The 17,173-nt window shown below is 52.2% G+C and overlaps 1 protein-coding gene across 2 annotated transcripts in view; it reads left to right on the top strand.

Moving 5' to 3' along the window:
* LOC102454325 (lysine-specific demethylase 2B-like) overlaps positions 1-17,173 on the top strand; it is a 149,408-nt gene that overhangs the window by 97,390 nt on the left and 34,845 nt on the right. The window lies entirely within an intron of this gene.

Raw genomic sequence — 17,173 nt, forward strand, 5'->3', positions numbered from 1 at the left:
GCTTGATGTCAGGATGGCGGTCAGTTTCTAGCGCAGTGCCCCAAGAATCTGTTCTAGAGCTGTTTTTGTTCAACATCTTTATTTTTTTTTTAAATAAAGGAGATTGCCTATCTCCTAGGACTGGAAGGGACCTTGCAAGGTCATCAAGTCCAGTGCCCTGCCTTCACAGCAGGACCAAGTACCATCCCTGAAGAATTTTTGCCTCAAATCCCTAAATGGCCTCTGCAAGGATTGAACTCATAACCCTGGGTTTAGCTGGCCAATACTCAAATCACTAAGCTATCCCTCCCCCTAATAACCTGGATGAGGGGATGGATTGCACCCTCAGCAAGTTTGTGGATGACACTAAGCTAGGGGGAGAGGTAGATACGCTGGAGGGCAGGGATAGGGTCCAGAGTGACCTGGACAGATTAGAGGATTGGGCCAAAAGAAATCTGATGAGGTTCAACAAGGACAAGTGTAGAGTCCTGCACTTGGGAAGGAAGAATCCCAAGCATTGGTACAGGCTGGGGACTGACTGGCTAGGTAGCAGTTCAGCAGAAAAGTACCTGGGGTTACAGTGGATGAGAAGCTGGATACGAGTCAGCAGTGTGCCCTTGTAGCCAAGAAGGCTAATGACATATTAGGTTGCATTAGGAGGAGCATTGCCAGCAGATCTAGAGAAGTGATTATTCCCCTTTATTCGGCACCAGTGAGGCCACATCTGGAGTATTGTGTCCAGTTCTGGGCCCCCCACTATAGAAAGGATGTGGACGCATTGGAGAGGGTCCAGCAGAGGGCAACAAAAATGGTTAGGGGGCTGGAGCACATGACCTATGAGGAGAGGCTGAGGGATTTGGGTTTGTTTAGGCTGCAGAAGAGAAGGATTTCATAGCAGCCTTCAACTTCCTGAAGGGAGGTTCCAAAGAGGCTGGAGAGAGGCTGTTCTCAGTAGTGACAGATGGCAGAACAAGGAGCAATGGTCTCAAGTTGCAGTGGGGGAGGTCTAGGTTGGGTATTAGGAAAAACTATTTCCCTAGGAGGGTGGTGAAGCACTGGGATGGGTTCCCTAGGGAGGGGGTGGAATCTCCATCCCTAGAGGTGTTTAAGTCCTGGTTTGACAAAGCCCTGGCTGGGATTATTTAGTTAGGGTTGGTTCTGCTTTCGGAAGGGGGCAGGACTCGATGACCTCCTGAGGTCTCTTCCAAACCTGTGATTCTATGATTGTTTGGCTCCGTGAGACTGGCTCACTGCCCTTGACATGAAGGATGCATAGTCCCACATTTCTATTCTTCCATGTCACAGAACATAAGAACGGCCGTACTGTGTCAGACCAAAGGTCCATCTAGCCCAGTGTCCTGTCTGCCAACAGTGGCCAGCACCAGATGCCCCAGAGGGAGGGAACACAACAGGTAATCATGAAATGATCCATCCCCTGTCACCCACCTCCAGAGAAACAGAGGCTGGGGACACCATTGCTACCCATCCTGCCTAATAGCCACTGATGGACCTAATGTCCATGAATCTATCCAGCTCTTTTTTTGAACCCTGTTAAAGTCCTAGCCTTCACTGCATCATCTGGCAAGGAGTTCCACAGGTTGACTGTGCGCTGAGTGAAGAGAAACTTCCTTTTGTTTGTTTTAAACCTGCAGCCTCTTAATTTCATTTCTTTTCTTGTGGGAATAAGTAAATAACTTTTCTTAGTCACTTTTTCCACACCAGTCATGATTTTATAGACCTCTCTCATATCCCCCCCCCCCCCCCCCCCAGTCTCCTCTTTTCTAAGATGAAAAGTCCAAGTCTCTTTAATCTCTCTCCATGTGGGACACATTCCAAACTCCTCATCATTTTTGTTGCCCTTTTCTGAACCTTTTCCACTGCCAATATCTTTTTTGAGATGAGGCGGACACATCTGTACGCAGTATTCAAGATGTGGGCCTACAATGGTTTTATATAGAGGCAATAAAATATTTTCCGTCTTATCCTCGATCCTTTTTTAATGACTCCTGACATTCTATTTGCTTTTTTGACTGCCGTTGCACACTGAGTGGACGTTTTCAGAGAACTATCCACAATGACTCCAAGATCTCTCTCTTGAGTAGTTGTAGCCAAATTAGTCCCCATCATATTGTATGAATAGTTGGGGCTATTTTTCCCGATGTGCATTACTTCACATTTATCAACATTAAATTTCATTTGCCATTTTGTTGCCCAATCACTTAGTTTGCTGAGATCTTTTTGAAGCTCTTCACAGTCTGCTTTGGTCTGAACTATCTTGAGCAGTTTAGTATCATCTGCAAACTTTGCCACCTCACTGTTTACTCCTTTCTCCAGATCATTTATAAATAACTTGAATAGGATTTGTCCCAGGCCAGACCCTTGGGGCACACCACTAGTTACCGCTCTCCACTTGGAAAATTTACCATTTATTCCTACCCTTTGTTTCCTGTCTTTTAACCAGTTCTCAATCCACGAGGGTGAGGGACCTCGTCAAAGGCTTTCTAGAAATTTAAGTATACTGTATCCACTGGATCCCCCTTGTCCGCATGTTTGACGACCCCCTCAAAGAACTCTAGCAGATTACTAAGACATGATTTCCCTTTACAGAAGCCATGTTGACTTTCCCCCAACAAATTCTATTCATCCATGTGTCTGACAATTTCATTCTTCACTATAGTTTCAACTAATTTGCCCGGTACTGACGTTACTTACCAGGCTGTAATTGCCAGGATCACCTCTAGGGCCCTTTTTATTCCCCTTTATTCAGCACTGGTGAGGCCACATCTGGAGTATTGCGTCCAGTTCTGGGCCCCCAACTATAGAAAGGATGTGGATGCATTAGAGAGGGTCCAGCGGAGGGCGACCAAAATGGTTAGGGGGCTGGAGTACATGACCCATGAGGAGAGACTGAGGGATTTGGGTCTGTTTAGTCTGCAGAAGCGAAGAGTGAGGGGGGATTTGATAGCAGCCTTCCACTTCCTGAAGGGAGGTTCCAAAGAGGCTGGAGAAAGGCTGTTCTCAGTAGTGACAGATGGCAGAACAAGGAGCAATGGTCTCAAGTTACAGTGGGAGAGGTCTAGGTTGGATATTAGGAAAAACTATTTCCCTAGGAGGGTGGTGAAGCACTGGGCTGGGTTACCTAGGGAGGGGGTGGAGTCTCCATCCCTAGAGGTGTTTAAGTCTCGGCTTAACAAAGCCCTGGCCGGGATGATTTAGTTGGGGTTGGCCATGCCTTGGGCAGGGGGCTGGACTTGATGACCTCCTGAGGTCTCTTCCAGCTCTAGGATTCTATGAATATGGTGGCGGATGCCCTCAGCAGGACCTTTATGGTCCACGACTGGTCAGTCAGGGAAGATGTGATACAATCAATCTTCCACAGGTGGGGGACTCCCCATCTAGATCTGTTTGCCACCTCAGAGAACAAAAAGTGCCTGGACTTTTGCTCATTCCAGAATCACTGTCAGGGTTCCATGGGAGACGCATTCACTCTCCACTGGTGGGGAACACCCCTCCTGTATGCGTTTCCCCCAATTCCCCTGGTACATCGGGTCCTACTAAAAGCCCACAAGGACAGGGCCCCTTTAGTTTTGTTAGCGCCGGCATGGCCGCACCAACATTGGCTCTCCACCCTACTCAACTTGTCGGTGGAAGTCCTGATAGCCCTTTCCCTGTACCCAAACCTCCTGATGCAGCATCGGGGGCATTTCAGACACCCAGATCTGCACTCGCTCCATCTAACAGCATGGAAACTGGATGGTTCAATTCGCTAGAGCTTCAGTGCTCGGCCCAGGTACCAGAGGTCCTCTTGGGCAGCAGAAAGCCCTCTACCAGGGTGGCGTACTTGGCCAAATGGAAAAGATTCTCCAGCTGGTGTGCGGAGCGGGATGTTTCCCCCGGGCGGACGCTCATTCCAGTGGTGCTAGAGTACCTGTTGCACCTACGGTTGCAGGGCCTAGCTCCCTCTTTGGTAAAAGTTCATTTGGCGACGGTATCCACCTTTCACCCAGGTTGTTCCCAGCGTTCCCTGTTCGGCCACCCCATGGTGACACGTTTTAGGAAGAGATTTGACAGGTTATATCTGTACTATCGTCCACCTTGGGACATGAACCTGATGCTCAATAAACTCATGGGACCACCCTCAATAAACTCATGGGACCACCCTTTGAACCAATGACTGAGTTTTCATTGCTTCATCTCTCTATAAAGGTAGCCTTCCTGATGGCTATCACCTCAGCAGGGAGTGTGTCTGAGTTGAGGGCCCTATCCTCAGGATCACCGTACACGGTTTTCCACAGGGATAAAGTGCAGCTCAGGCTGCATCCATCTTTCCTACCAAAAGTGGTCTTCCAATTCCATCTGACCCAAGAGATTTTCCTTCCAGTTTTCTATCCGAAGCCACACTCTAGTGCTAGGCAGAGAGTGCCACACATGATGGATGTGAGAAGGGCATTAGCCTGCTACATAGATCGCACTAGGCCATTTAGAAAGTCCACGTAGCTGTTGGTGGCATTGGCGGAACATATGAAAGGCAACCCAGTTTCTACACAGTGTATATCTTCCTGGATAGTGCAGTGAATATGCACCTGTTACGACCTAGCAGGGGTCCCTCCCTCACCGGTCACAGGTCACTCTACTAGAGCACAAGCCTCGTCGACGGCTTTTGTGGCACAGGTTCCCATGCAGCAGATCTGCAAGGCAGACGCGTGGTCTTCGGTTCATATGTTCACGGCTCATTACACAATTGATAAATCCTCCAGGGAGGATGCAGCTGTTGGCAGGGCAGTGCTGCAATCAGTGATTCCGAACTCCGACCCCACCTCCATGGGGTAGCAGCTTGGGAGTCATCTGAATGGAATCGATGTGAACAAGCACTCGAAGAAGAAAAGACAGTTACCTGTTCTCGTAACTAGTGTTCTTCGAGATGTGCTGTTCATGTCCATTCCAATACCCACCCTCCTTCCCCACTATCGAGTATGATCATCTTCCATGGGAGTTGTGGACCTTCAGGTGGCTGATAAGGCCGATCCTTGAACCACAAGTTCCGTTACAGTGAGGACGGCTTGATTTACAAGTTTGGTGTCTGTTTGAATGTCGCGATCTTCACAAATCCTGTGCCTTAAATGAGCAAAGGCTGCACTGGCACAGCTCAGACGATGTTGGGTTTCCACTTCAATATCTGCCTTGGATGAAAGAGAGCTTCCAAGGTAGAGAAAATGATCAACATTCTCCAGTGCCTCTCCATTGATTTTAATAGATGGGGCGTATGTTACCTAATTGGGAGAGGACTGGTGGAGCACTTTGGACTTCTTGATGTTGAGGATGAGACCAAGACATGCGTAAGCATCCACAAACACATTCAAGAGAGCCTGAAGATTTTTCTCAGTGTGGGCAAAAACTGCATTGTCATCAGTATACTGAAGTTCCACAATAGATGTGGAAATCTTACCCTTAGCTTTCAGCCTGCTAAGCCTAAACAGCTTTCCATCCATTCTGTAGATGATTTCAATGCCAGCTGGGAGCTTCCCAGCAATGAGGTTGAAAATGACTGCAAACACGGTTGGGGTAATGATACAGCCCTGTTTGACTCCTGTTTGTACTTTGCTAGGCTCACTATGGGTGCCAGTGCTGCTCACAACGGTTGCTTTCATGTTGTCATGAAACAACTTTAGGACATTGATGTATTTATCAGGACATCCAATCTTTGAAAGTACAGGCCAAAGGGCACGGCAATTCACTGAGTCAAAGGCTTTAGTTAGATCAATAAAAGCCATGTACAGTGGTCGGTTTTGCTTCCAACACTTCTCTTGCAGCTGCCGTGCAATGAAGATCATATCCTCAGCCACTCTGTGACTCCAGTAAAATTTCTTGTGACGGGGCAGAAGACCCGTGTTGGAACTTTGCCTACAACAGCAAGGAGAGAGATACCGCAATAGTTTCCACAGTCCGCTTTATCCCCCTTCTTAAAGAGGATAACAATCAAGGCATCCCTCATTTCACTGGGTATCTCCTCCTTTATCCAGATTTTAAGGATAAGCAAGCTAAGCTGCCCTATACCATCACAGAATAAACAACATTCTTTAAGATCTGGCCTGCAGGACAGAATCACTGTTTAGTGACAGTTGAAACATTGTTTTCCCCAAACTAAAAGTGGGGTTTCCTGACATGCGAGCTAGCTATGCAGGATGTGGGTCAGACCTGTGAAATTCAAGCAAGTACTACTGCTATCCTGTGTATTCATGACCAGAGAATAACCAGCCGAGTGCTGGTTTAGCAGCATAGAAAAATCACTCCCAGTGTCTATGAAAATTGAAAAATGTGAGATATTTGCAGTTCTTCCCTGGGTAAACAGGTGTGGGGTTTTGGTTTGTGCAAGCAAAACAGCTGGCAGATAACACCCAGTAGGATTCCCTTTCCCTATCCTCAGAAAGTGCTATGTCTCTGCCCAGCTTCTCTGGAGCACCCAGAACAGCTGGTGACTTATAGCAGTGGGTTACCCTCCAATGCCTTTTCTGTAGGTGGTCTGCTCAGGGTGCCTGTCTTAATACATTTATTTACAGGATGAAAAGGACACCATCCCACTAGGGATTTGGGATCCTCCAGAAAGGCAAGGCAATGTGTACTAGGGATGTTAGATATCGTGTAATTGAATAGTAGTGTAACACAACTATTTGATAGTCCCAGGGGGCTGGCAGACAGTGTGCTCCAGCTCCACTCCCGGAGAGCCTCCTGCCACCCCTCACTACTGCCTCTATCAGAGGCAGCAGCACGGGGTAGCAGGCGGGAGCTAGTATGCGAGGGAAGCCAGTTTAAAAAACAGCTCCCTATGCAAACTGGCTGCCTGTCGCCCCGCGCTGCTGTCTCTGAGGTGGCAGCAGCGTGAGGTGGCAGCAGCCCCTGTCCAAAGGGGTCCGAGCTCCCTGTGGACAGAGGCTACTTTGCGGCAGCCTCCCCTGCTCTCCCCCTCCCCCCACGCTGCCGCTGGGGGGAATTGGCTTTTAAGCCGGCTTCCCCCAGCACTGGCTCCTGCCTACCCCCTCTCACTGCCTCTGTAGGAGTCAGCAAGGCGGGGGGGTCAGGCGGGTCCACGGAGATGGCATGCGCTGAGAGCCTGCTTGAAAGCCTGCTCCCTGTGTGTCTCAGCTCCAGCCTGCCCCCCTCCCCCCTCATCTCTCTATCAGAAGTGTGGCGGGGGGGGGGAGCAGGCAGATCTGGTGCTCATGGGGAGCCGGCTTAAAGCCAGCTCCTCATGGGCACCAGCTCCTGCTCCCCCCGCCGCTCCGCTGCTGTTGATACAGAGGGAGCAAGTGGGTGGCGGGGTGGGGAGGAATGCATGTAGTCAATAGGATTAACCAACAAGCCCAGGCCTATTAGATAATCATTTACTTTACTATATGCTAACATCCCTAGTATTCAGAAGCTTCAGGGGGTAGCCGAGTCAGTCTGTGCAGGATAAACTTAAAAAACAACAAATGGTCTGGTAGCACTTTATAGACTAACAAAACATGTAGATGGGATCATGAGCTTTCGTGGGCACAGCCCACTTCTTCAGATGACCGGAGTGTGCCCATGAAAGCGCATGATACCATCTACATGTTTTGTTAGTCTTTAAAGTGCTACCAGCCCATTTGTTGTTTTTTAAGTTTATCCCTAGTGTGTACAGTGAAGGAGAAAGGCAGAGGGAAGATGATGCAATGGGAGCCTCTCTCTGCATTCCTTCTTTGTTCCTGGGCACTGCAGAGCACCATGGCAGGGGTCCACAATATTTCATGGGACTGAAGAAACTCTTCCTCTTATTTTTTATATACTATTCTAAATCTTTAAAGCAGACTTAAGTCCAGAATTTTGAACCAATTGGCTGCTGTATGAGTCCCCTGCCTACTGGAGCAACTTTTATGACCTCTCATGAAAGCACCTTCTGCTTCCAACCATAAGAGAAGGTCTTTCCTCCAGTCATGCTTGAAAAGGTAACAGTACATGGCTTCTGCCTAATGATTTCAGATAAACAGTACCTAGTGATTCTCACAACCTTGAATAGGACGACTGCATAACTGTATAGTCCCACATTTAGATACCTAGAATTGCTGTCCTCATGCTGGATATTCATTACTGAAGGAGCTACACACTGTAATTTAGACACCAACCTGCTGCTTGGTTTGTGACCGATTCAGTGGCAGGTTTTTGTGTGTCTCATTAGTTTGCCTACAATTTACCAAATCTGTTCAGTGCCTTAAACTTGATGCATAGGGGCCTAAAGAGCATTGTCTCCCCTTTAGGTTGAATTTAAGCTACTCAAAAATACCTTGTTTCTGACTTGGGACTGCCTCTGGTGTTATTACCTAAAGATGGAGGACCTATGAACAGGGAGTTTGGAGAGGGAGTTCTCCAGTTGGAGAAGGAGCTAATACAGGCCCCTTGAGGGAAGTGGCTGTCTGTAGTGTGTGTTGTGTTTGTGTTTGGGGGTTTCTTGCTGTGTGCTGAGCTTGTGTTTGTCTGTCTGGGGTTTGGTTGGGTTTTTTTCCTCTTCCCCTCCCCCCCAAGGAGTGTGTGCTGTGGCTGGCAGGTGGAAGCTGTGAGCTTCTAATCAGGGTTTGAAATCTTGAAGCCTCTGCTCATTGGTTGAGCCTTAATCAGGGGGAGGAGCTATTAGGCAGTCCAGGGCTTTATAAAGGAGTGAGTCAGCAACCATGGGGTTTGCGAACAGGGAGTTTGGAGAGGGAGTTGGGGAGTGGGAAGGGGAAGAGATACACTTGCAATTCTTTAAAATCTTTTCACTACACTCCTGCCCTTCAAGGAGGCATTTAATAACAACTGAGGAATCTCTCCGAAGGAAGGCAGGTATGGATGGTGATAGGTCTGCTGTTGTTAGCTGCACAGCATGTGCCATGTTTGTCTTCCTCCCAGAAGAAAGAAGGGATTTCATCTGCACTAAGTGCAAGCTGGTCACCATTTTGGAAGGAAAAATTAGAGGACTGAGGCCCAAGTATCGACCCTATGTTCCATCAGAGAGGATGAAGACTTCCTCGATAGAAGGCACCATTTAATCCTGCAAGCACAGCAGGTTGAAGAGCCAGTGAGGGCAGTGCAGGACAAGAAAGAGAACTGGCAGCATGTAACCTCTAGAAGAGGAAGAAGGCCAGCTCAGGTATCCCCCATTCCTGTAGAGGTAAGTAACCACTTTCAGGCTCTCTCCACAGGCACTGCAGTGGAGAATGCTTTGGCAGGGACCTCTCAGGGAAGAAATTAGAAGAGAACTCAATCTATCAGAAGGCATGGGATGCGTAGTCCTACGGATGGAGGTTCCACGCCCACCACCCCCAAAAGAAGAAGACAGGTGGTGGTGATCGGGACTCCCTCCTAAGAGGGACTGAGTCATCCATCTGCCATCCAGACTTGCAATCCCGAGAAGTGTGCTGCTTACTGGGAGCTCGCATTCAGGATGTGACCGAGAGTCTTCCAAAACTGATCAAACCTTCGGATCACTAACCCTTCCTGCTTCTCCATGTGGGAACTAACGATACAGCCAGGAATGACCTTGAGCGGGTCACAGCAGATTATGTAGCCCTGAGAAGAAGGATCAAGGAATTTGAAGTGCAAGTGGTGTTCTCGTCCATCCTCCCTGTTGAAGGAAAAGGTCCAAGTAGGGATCGTCGAATTGAGGATGTAAATGCGTGGTTGCGCAGGTGGTGTCGGAGACAGGGCTTTGGTTTCTTCAACCATGGGACTCTGTTCCGGGCACAAGGATTGTTAGGAAGAGATGGGATCCACCTAACCAAGAGAGGGAAGAGCATCTTCATGGGCAGGCTTCCAAACCTAGTGAGGAGGCTTTAAACTAGGTTCGTTGGGGGACGGTGACCAAAACCCTGAGCTAAGTGAGGAAGTCGGATACCAGGAAGAAACACAAGGAGGAACGAGCAACAAAGGAGGACGCCTGACTCAAATGAAGAAGGTAGGGAAATCAACTGGTTATCTACGGTGTTTGTACACAAATGCAAGAATCCTGGGAAACCAACAGGAAGAATTAGAAGCCCTGGCCCAGTCAAAGAACTATGATTTGATTGGAATAATAGAGACTTGGAGGGATGACTCCTGACTGGAGCACTGTCATGGAAGGGTGTAAACTGTTCAGGAACAACAGGCGGGGGAGAAGAGGAGAAGTTGCATTGCATGTAAGAGAGCAGTATGATTGCTTGGAGCACCAGTATTTAAAGCAGTGGTCCCCAACCTTTTCAGGTTGGCGGGCGCCAGGGGGCGTGGCCGTTCGCCCGCCGGGCGCCAGGGGGCGGGGACACTTGCCCGCCCGGGGGCGGCCCCCCCCCCAGCCGCATGCCCGGGGGCGGCCCCCCCCATAGCCGCGCGCCCGGGGAAGGCGCCCCCTGGCAAGCGCCGCACGCCCGGGGCCGGCGCCCCCCCCGTAAGCGCCGCGGGGCCAAGGCCAGGGCCGGAGCCGGCAAGGGCACGCGCAGCGCCCCCGGGGGCGGGGCCAAGGCCGGCGCCGGAGCTGGCAAGGGTACACGCGGCGCCCCCGGGGCCGGGACCGGCCATGCGCCCGGGGCTGGCACCTGCCAGCCCAGATTGCTCCACGGGTGCATGTAAAGAGCCCGGCGGGCGCCATGGCGCCCGCGGGCACCGGGTTGGGGACCACGGATTTAAAGGGAGAAAAGACTGTTGAGACTCTATGCGTTAAGTTTAGAGGTGGAAGCAATAGGGGTGATGTTGTGGTTGGTGTCTGCTATAGACCGGATCAGGTGGATGAGGTAGATGAGGCTTTCTTCAGACAACTGAGCGAAGCTTCCAGATCGCAGGCCCTGCTTCTCATGGGGGACTTTAATCACCCTGACATCTGTTGGGAGACCAATACGGCAGTACACAGACAATCCAGGAAGTTTTTGGAGAATGTTGGGGATAACTTCTTGACACAAGTGCTGAAGGATCTGACCAGGGGCCATGCGCAGCTTGACCTGCTGCTCACAAACAGGGGGGAACTAGTAGGGGAAGTAGAGGTGCGTGACAACCTGGGAAGTAGTGATCATGAGATGGTAGATTTCAGGATCCTGACCAAAGGAAGAAAGGAGAGTAGCAAAATACACACCCTGGACTTCAGAAAAGCAGACTGACTCCCTCAGGGTATGTCTACACTACCACCCTAATTCGAACTAGGGTGCTAATGTAGTCAACCGGAGTTGCAAATGAAGCCCAGGATTTGAATTTCCCGGGCTTCATTTGCATGTTGCCGGGCGCCGCCATTTTTAAATGTCTGCTAGTTCAAACTCCGTACTCCGTGGAACGAGGAGTAACGGTAGTTCGGAATAGGAAGCCTAGTTTGAACTACCTAGTTCGTGCCCCGTGTAGCCACGGGGCATGGAGTCCGAACTAGCGGACATTTTAAAATGGCGGCGCCCGGCAACATGCAAATGAAGCCCGGGAAATTCAAATCCTGGGCTTCATTTGCAACTCCGGTTGCCTACATTACCCCGCTAGTTCGAACTAGGGTAGTAGTGTAGACATACCCTCAGAGAACTGATGGGCAGTTTTTCCTGGGATGCTAACATGAAGGGGAAAGGAGTCCAGGACAGCTGGCAGTATTTTAAAGAAGCCTTATTAAAGGCACAGGAAGAAACCGTCCCGATACGCAAATATAGTAGGCGACCAGATTGGCTTACCGGGGAAATCCTTGGTGAGCTTAAACACAAAAAGGAAGCTTATAAGAAGTGGAAACGTGGACAGATGACTAGGGAGGAGTATAAATACATTGCTCGAGAATGCAGGGGAGTTATCAGGAAGGCGAAAGCGCAATTGGAATTGCAGCTGGCAAGGGATGTGAAGGGTAATAAGAAAGGTTTCTACAGGCATGTTAGCAAGAAGAGGGTGATCAGAGAGAGTGTGGGGCCCTTACTGGATTAGAGAGGTAAGCTAGGGTATGTCTACACTACCCCCTAGTTTGAACTAGGGTGGCTAATGTAGGCATTCAAACTTGCAAATGAAGCCTGGGATTTAAATATCCCGGGCTTCATTTGCATGTTCCCGGGCGGGCACCGTTTTTAAATCCCCTTAGTTGGAACTGACTGCCCGCGGCTACACGCAGCAGTCAGAAGTTAACTAGCCAACCCTAGGGACCCTGGAGGGGATGGACCAAAGACAATGACCAAGCCATTTGTCTCGTGCCATCCATCTCCAGCCTTCCACAAACAGAGGCCAGGGACACCATTTCTACCCCCTGGCTAATACCACTCCATGGACCCAACCTCCATGACTTGATCTAACTTCTCTTTAAACTCTGTTCTAGTTCTAGCCTTCACAGCCTCCTGCCGCAAGGAGTTCCACAGGTTGACTACTTGCTTTGTGAAGAACAACTTTCTGTTATTTGTTTGAAGCCTGCTACCCATTCCTTTCCTTTGGTGTCCTCTAGTCCTTCTATTATGGGAACTAATGAAGAACTTTTCTGTATGCACCCTCTTCACACCACTCATGCTTTTAGAGACCTCTATCCTGTCCCCCCTCCGTCTCCTCTTTTCTAAGCTGAGAAGTCCCAGTCTCTTTAGCCTCTCTTCATATGGGACCTGTTCCAAACCCCTGATCATTTTAGTTGCCCTCCCCTCTCCCAGCCTCTCTCTTCCCCTCTCCCACTTCCTTTTCCCAGTCTCCCCCAGTTTTGTTCAATAAAGACAGATTCCATTTTGGAAGACACCTTATCTTTATTTTGTACATCAAGAAGAGGGGCTAGGGAAGGGTCAGTGGAAGGAGGTGAGGGAAGAATGGGGCACGAGCCCCCGATGGGGAGGACTGGGCTGGCTCTGCGGGCTTCTGGGGGTGGAAGCTCTCCTGCAGCCCCCCAATTGCTCCCTCTCCCCAGATGGCAGCCTGCGGCAAGTGCAGCCGGGCCGATGGCCGAGTGCTGTGATGTGCCGAGTGTGGGCATTCAGGGCACTCCAGGCCAGGACTGCTTTGCTGTCCCTCATCGAGGTAGACAAGCAAGCGGGGAACCCTGAGAAGTCTCTGTCCGGGGTGAGGGTCGGGTCCCTTTAAGCGCAGCCCTCAGCTAGCCTGAGACAGCATCTCCACGCTCTAAGTCCTAATCTGATGCCCTGCCAGCACTGCTTCCAGCCATCCTTAACCTCTGTTCAGGGTCCACTTAATGTGGACATGCTAGTTTGAATTAGCAAAATGCTAATTTGAACTAGTTTTTAGGTCTAGATGCACTAATTCGAATTAGCTTAGTTCGAATTAACTAATTAGAATTAAGTTAGTTCGAATTAGCGCTGTAGTGTAGACATACCCTCTAACAGCTAGCCCCCTACTGAGCTTTTGGGCTCAGCTTTTATACTTCCTGCCCCTCCTCTAGGCCTTTGTGGGCTTAAAAGGGCAGACTCTGTTACAGTCCACCCATGCTCAGAGAGAGGTTCTTCCTCCTCAGGGTCAGTGAGCAGCCAACCCTGCTCACTACACTACACTACACTACAGAGTTTTGTTGGAAAAACAGCAGTTTTCCCAACAAAACTTGCAAACCTACAATCGCGTTCTTCTGAAAGTAAATCGAAAGAACAGAGGGCTTTTTCCAGCATTGGTAATCCTCTTTCTACGAGGAAGGCCTCCTTGGACAGGATCTTCAGGTGAGTGGTCTCACTTTGTCTCACACACAGGGCGGAGGAGGCGAGTGCACAGGGGGTGGGGGGCAAGTGTCACTCGGGATACTTTGGCTGGACATTGTGCTGCGGTCCATGCACGTGCAACCACATTCAGCATTAGTGTGCAGCACACGGATTCAGCAGGCAGCCCTTGAGAACGACTTGGATCCTGCTGCCAGGATCAGGGGAGGCCACACACATCCTGCCTGGCGGGGGGGCGGGGGGGCATGGCTTGAAGCAGGCTAGCCACAAGGGCGCAGGCATGACCCCAGACACACCGAGGAGTGCTGCACACAGCACATGGCCATGCCTGCACGTGCAAGGCAGCAGCTACTCCCGTACACAGTGCTGCAGGCCGCAGGTGTGTGTGTGGACCCCAGGGAGGCCCAGGCTGCTCCCAGCTCCTCTGCTGCCCATGAGGGGATTCGACTGTGGCCGAACACTTCCCTTGCCTGCTTGTCCATGGGCCATGGGGGTGAGAAGCGGGAAGCATGGTCCTCTGGGCACGTTGAGGTTCCTGTGAGGCAGGGCCCACTGTTCAGTCTACACATGGCCTTGCTCCCGGGATATCCCTCTCTCTGCCCCGAGGACTGTTGGTCACTGCTCACAGAGGAGGGCACGGCCTCAGGGACAGTGTCTGCAGGGATGACTGACCACCTCTCCCTCTGTGTGTTCTCCCCAGCCGGACCAGCTGTGACTGAGGCCACACCACCACCACAGCCACCTGCCAGAGCCCGGGAGACCTGAAGTCGCACCAGGGTCCAGGAAGACCTCATGTGGCAGCATGTCAGGGTCCGACGTGACATGCAGCAGACCCTGGCGCAGAACGTCTGTGAGGACTCCGAGTGGCGGAACCACACATGGGACAAGCTCATGCAGCGATGTGATAACGTGTGCCATCATGCCATGGCACAACTGCCTGCTGTCACTCCTCCTTCCTTCCACCCTCCTGCCCCCCCCACTATGCCCATTCCCCCCCGCCTGCCCCCCATGCAACACCTCTGCTCCCTTCCCTAGGTGATGCCCATGCCCTCTCCCCTACTCCCCTAGCAATGCCCATGCCCCCTCCCAAGTGATGCCTATGCCCCCTCCCCCTGCCCCCCTGCCAACCCTGACCCCGCTCCAGCCCCCCCCACCTGTACACCCCCGCTGTGGTCCCCAGACCCACCCAACCTCAACTCTGAAGAGGTCCCCGCACCCAAGGTGGCACGTCGAGCCACCCCCCTTGCCCCTCCCATCCCTGATACCCCCTCCCCCTTCCAGTTATAAACCCCCCTCCCCCTCCAGGTTATGAGCCCCCCTCCCCCTGCCCACGTTTTCTTAATGTTACATAAATAGGGTATGTCTACACTACAACGTTAATTCGAACTAACTTAGTTCGAATTAGTTAATTCGAACTAAGCTAATTCGAACTAACGGATCTAGACTAAAAAACTAGTTCGAATTAGCATTTTGCTAATTCGAACGAGCATGTCCACGTTAAGTGGACCCTGAAGCGGGGTTAAGGATGGCCGGAAGCAGTGCCGGCAGGGCATCAGAGGAGGACTTAGAGCGTGGAGATGCTGTCTCAGGCTAGCCGAGGGCTGCGCTTAAAGGGACCTGACCCCCACCCCGGACTGACAGTTCTCAGGGGTGCCCCGCTTGCAAAGCAGTCCTGGCTTGGATTGCCCGGAGTACCCACACTGGGCACATCACACCACTCGGCCATCAGCCCGGCTGCACTTGCCACAGGTTGCCATCTGGGGAGAGGGGGCAATCGAGGGGCTGCAGGAGAGCTTCCACCCCCAGAAGCCCGCAGAGCCAGCCCAGTCCTCCCCATCGGGGGCTCGTACCCCATTCCTCCCCTCACCTCCTTCCACTTACCCTTCCCTAGCCCCCCTTCTTATTGATGTACAAAATAAAGATAACGTTTCTTCCAACATTGACTCTGTCTTTATTGAACAAAACTGGGGGAGACTGGGAAAAGGAGGTGGGAGAGGGGAAGAGAAAGGCTGGGAGAGGGGAGGGCAACTAACATGATCAGGGGTTGGGAACAGGTCCCATATGAAGAAAGGCTACAGAGACTGGGACTGTTCAGCTTAGAAAAGAGGAGATGGAGGGGGGACAGGATAGAGGTCTCTAAAAGCAGGGGTTGGGTGGAGAGGGTGCATTCAGAAAAGTTCTTCCTGAGTTCCCATAAAGAAGGACTAGAGGACACCAAAGGAAAGGAATGGGTAGCAGGCTTCAAACTAGTAAGAGAAAGTTGTTGTTCACAAAGCAAAGAGTCAACCTGTGGAACTCCTTGCTGCAGGAGGCTGTGAAGGCTAGAACTAGAACAGAGTTTAAAGGGAAGTGAGATCAAGTCATGGAGGTTGGGTCCATGGAGTGGTATTAGCCAGGGGGTAGGAGTGGTGTCCCTGCCCAAGGTTTGTGGAAGGCTGAAGATGGATGGCACGAGACAAATGGCTTGGTCACTGTCTTCGGTCCATCCCCTCCAGGGTCCCTAGGGTTGGCCGCTGTCGGCAGACAGGCTACTGGGCTAGATGGACCTTTGGTCTGACCCAGGACGGCCATTGTAAGCTCAGGGCTCAGGGTCGGGGGTCTCAGTGGACCCCCTTGATTTTCATGCACACCTGCTCCTGGGTGGCCAGGCTGGCAGCTCTCCTGCCCTAGCCGGCCACTTTCCTGTGCCTAGTGCGGAGATCATGGACGAGGTCCATGATGTCCACGCTAGCCCAGGAAGGTGCCCGCCTCTTGCGGTCCCGGGCAAGCTCCCGGGAGCCGCCAGCCTGGTCCCGGGAAGAGGGGGTGGGCTGGGGGGCATCGGGTGTGTGGCGGATTTTAAGGGTGCGAGCTCCACACCCCGGAGCTCCTGCCCGCGCCCCGGGCTGGGGCCGGCGGAGTGGGGTGGGGCTCCGCGAACCCACCGCCTTAGAGCGTTCAGTTATCCCGTCCTCCGGGGTCCCGGAGTGAGCCCGGTCCCGGGTGCGATCACCCCTCGCCCTGAGCGGGGCCGGGGGGACTCGCTGGACCCGGGCCGGTACCTCCCCGGGCGGCCCCCGGCCGGGGGCCCGTCCGGGGTTCTTGAGCCATTCCTCTAGTCCTGCTCCCTTCCTCGCGGTCCCTCTCAGTGGGGAGGGGGAGGTTGGGTAAAGTGTTCGGCTATTGCCGCCTTGGGGACCTGCGCTGAGGTCGGGGTGCGGGGAGTGGGTGACCCGGGCCCGCCCTCACCACCAGGTCCCAGCCCAAGGCCCTAAGTGGGGTGGGTGCCTTAAAGCGATCCCCCCACGGCAGGCGGGGCAGCCGTCCGAAACTCGCCTGCCCACGGGCGCCAAAACGGTCCCGCCTCGGACTCCTTCCACTCCCGCGTCGTCGGCCCCCCAGGCCGGCGCAGGGTTAAGTCGCTTACCCCGTCGCAGCCGCCGTGCCCGTCCCAGGGCGAGTCGCCAGCTGCCGGTGTCGTCTCCCTTCGTTGCCCGGAAGGCCAGGTGCTTGGGGTGTTGGGAAGCCAGGGTGGCTGCCCGCTCACTCCCCCCCTTCTGAGCCTCCCTGAGCCCCTGTTATGGGCGCGGGCGGGTGACGTCAGGGGCGGA

This window comes from Pelodiscus sinensis, unplaced genomic scaffold, assembly GCF_049634645.1.
Source record: "Pelodiscus sinensis isolate JC-2024 unplaced genomic scaffold, ASM4963464v1 ctg57, whole genome shotgun sequence".
NCBI lineage: Eukaryota > Metazoa > Chordata > Testudines > Trionychidae > Pelodiscus > Pelodiscus sinensis.